The sequence below is a fragment of the Lagenorhynchus albirostris genome, chromosome 9 (assembly GCF_949774975.1).
Source record: "Lagenorhynchus albirostris chromosome 9, mLagAlb1.1, whole genome shotgun sequence".
NCBI lineage: Eukaryota > Metazoa > Chordata > Mammalia > Artiodactyla > Delphinidae > Lagenorhynchus > Lagenorhynchus albirostris.
In genome coordinates, this window is record NC_083103.1 from 95,264,893 (window position 1) to 95,268,263 (window position 3,371).

The following is a 3,371-nucleotide window of genomic DNA, read 5'->3' on the forward strand; positions in this document are numbered from 1 at the left end:
ACCCCCGGAAGCTCCACTGGGCTTTTGCTTTTGTTCCTGCAAGCTTGGATCCTTGCAACTTGGCCTGGCTGGCTATCTGTGTCTCCCCCCGACCTTTTTTTTTTTTTTTAAATTTATTTGTTTTATTTATTTATTTTTGGCTGCATTAGATCTTCACTGCGGTGTGCGGGCTTCTCATTGTGGCGGCTTCTCTTGTTGTAGAGCACAGACTGTAGGCACGCGGGCTTCAGTGGTTGTGGCTCCTGGGCTCTAGCGTGCAGGCTCGGTAGTTGTGGCACACGGGCTTAATTGCTCCGCGGCATGTGGGATCTTCCCGGACCAGGGATCGAACCTGTGTCTCCTGCATTGGCAGGCGGGTTCTTAATCATCGTGCCACCAGGGAAGCCCTCTCTGGCCCCTTTATAACCAGGAGGGGCAAGGCCAGCTTGAGGTTAGCTATCACCTTCTAGACTCCGGCTCACTAGCTCTCCCTCCTGCTGGCCCTCCAGCTCCAACCCTCCACTCCAGCCAGACCAGCCTCTTCCTTGTCCCTGGCACACTGTACCCACCCTACCTGTCTTTGTCCAGGCCTGTGCTCTGATCTGAATGCTTTCCTTTTGCTGGCTCCCAGGGCCAGCGTTATAGATGTGCATTAGGACTTGACTCCCCGCCACCCTCCCGAGATCCGTCAAATACTCTCTCCTCTCCTTGTTCATTGCCACCCCTACCCTTGACTCTCACCCTCTGGTTCCTGGATCTTTAGTCTCTAGGAGCCCGGATGCCTGCAGCTCCATCCCAGCCAACCCACTGCCGTCTCCAAGGGGCAGGTCACACCGAGTATCAGGAAATCAGAAAAGCTCAGCCCTTGGCTTTGGAATGCCCAACCAGTGGCTCTGCCTCACTAACTCTGTGTGGTTTGGGCGATGCTGTACTTACTTCACATTCCTGAAAAGTCAGAGGCACACTGAGAGGCCAGGGGAACTCAGCATTTGCTGAGGATCACCCAACTAAGAGAATCTTAGTGGAGCATTGATGGTGCAGTACTGGAAATAGAGGTGAGGTGGGGGAAATAGACATTCGTTGAGTACCTACTATGTGCCGAACACTCACAACTCTGAGTAGCTCTTGTTATGCTCAGATTACAGAGGCGGAAACTGAGGCTCAGAGAGATTAAGTAATTTGCTTGGACTGGGAACGCTTGGACTCCGCTGTCTCCTGCCTCCTGCACAGGTGCCTGTTTGTGCCCCTAGAACAGTGAAGGACGGGACCCTCAGAGATGTGTGGGCCCAGGTATGCGACAGATAGTGCTGGTTTTGCCCTTGGGTGTGTGCATGTGTAGAATCAGGGAGTTCCCTGGTTACGTTGCTGTTCAGCTCAGTTGATAATAGACACGGGGTTGGGAAATTTGCTGCAGAATGTCCTGCAAAATGCTGTCAATTATTCGACCAAAAGGAAGAGTATTCAGATGGAAAGAGATCTGCGTGGGGAGTCAAGATCCCTGGGTTCCGTCCTGCCCCCGCCACCGACGAGCTGGTGGACTCGCGGCTTCTTTACAGCTCGTGTCCTCACTGGCAAGGTAAGAAGGTGGAGAAGGTGACCCCTACGGAAAGTAGTATGCATTTTCTGAGCACTGATCACTTTAAAACGTATAAACTCTCTAAAGTGGAATCAGGGAATCAGAGGTGTGCAAGTCCTCTAACGTAGGACTTGTACTTAGGGAAAAAGTGACTTGGAATAACACTTGAGCTGAGACCTTCGAGATCTCTAGTTCAATCTCCCTAATTCACAGATGAGACACTAAGGCCCAGAGGGAGGGAGGTTCTTGCTCAAGGTCACACAAGAACAGGTGCAGGGAGAGCTCCACCCCTAGGGAGAGGCCTGTTGGGATGCCAGCAAGGAATGGGGGAAGAAATCCCAGTTGCTAGGAGGCAAAGCTGATGGGTAAGGAAACACGGGGACAGGTTGTGTTTGGGGATCTGTGCAGCACTAGAACCTGTTGCCATGGGGATGAGAAAGCACCACAAGTACAGAAAGGAGGGCTGGGAGCAAGGGTGGAGGGGGCTGAGCCCCCACCCTCGATGTTAGTTATAGTCTGTCTGTTCCCCAGTGGAAGACAACAAAAGCACACAGGTGGCTTCTACCTCCAGTGAAGAACTAGTCACAGGAGAGGTACAGCACCTTACATTGATTTGAGGCTCAGCCATCCATTTTGCTCTAAGCCTAATGTTTCCATCTTGAAGGTGATCCTGTTCACTTGTGGTTTGGGGGAAATTATTTTTCTTGCATCGGGCCCCTTCCAGGGCAGGCCGGGGAGAAACTCAGGCTTGAGTCACTCTTATTTTCAATCCTTTCTGGGAAATGCCACCCCCCCCCCGAAAATGGCCACCTCCAGTCTCAGCCCAGGAGGTGAGTGTGACAGCAGGTGCCGCTGGGAGGGAGAGTGACAAGCAAGGGAAGGAGAGATAGGCCTTGATTTCTCAGTGTGTGGAGCACGGATGGCAGTTAGGAAAATTCCCCATAAAACACTTTAAGCTCAACTGGTGGTGACTTAAGTTTCCCAAGTTCTGGGATTGGTGGCAGAAATGGAAAATCTGAAAAAGTCTGAGAGAAAACTCAAGGAGCCAAGTCCCTGGGGACCCCAACGAGGCCCTCCCTCCAAGGAGTTAAATCTGGTGGTGTCTTGAAAACACCATTTTAGAGAACAACACCTTTAATGTAAAGGCTGCTGTTTCCAGGTATTAGTGGGGCAAGTTGAGATCTTTCATTTAATTTATTGAGGACCAAGCCTTGATCACTCCACACCCAGGCATAGACACTCTGCTCTAAGAGCAAACGTTGCTGTATTCATCTCTGCTGGAGAGACCTGTCTTAGCTCGTCACAGGTCTGTACAGGCACCCAAGTGCATCAACAGAGAACCACCAGAGTGCCCCTACTAGCAGTTAAAAAGCAGACAGTCCATTTAAAGTGATGTCCGTTAGACATCCTGATTTCCTTAGGTGTGAAGCCAGGGTTGTGGTCAAGTGGGAGATGCACACTGAGGTATTCCAGGGTTGTGGTTACGTGGGAGACGCACACTGAGGTATTTAGAAGTGACAGGACACCTTGCCCGTAAATGTTTTGCCCCAAAGAATAAAGTATACATAAACAAATGTGGCAAAATGTTAATGTATCAGTGAATCCAGATAAGGAATATAGTGTTCAAAATGTGTACTAGTCCAGTTTTTTTTTTTTTAACAGAATTGAGAAGTTTAAGCTAAAAAGTGGGTAGTTAACTTTGTCCAGAATTTGGAATCTACAATCTGATTGCAGCAGTAAACTATCTCCACTGATAGGCTAGGAGCGCTTCCTGGGTTCAGACCTGTTCCAGATCAAGATTCCATCACGTACCAAC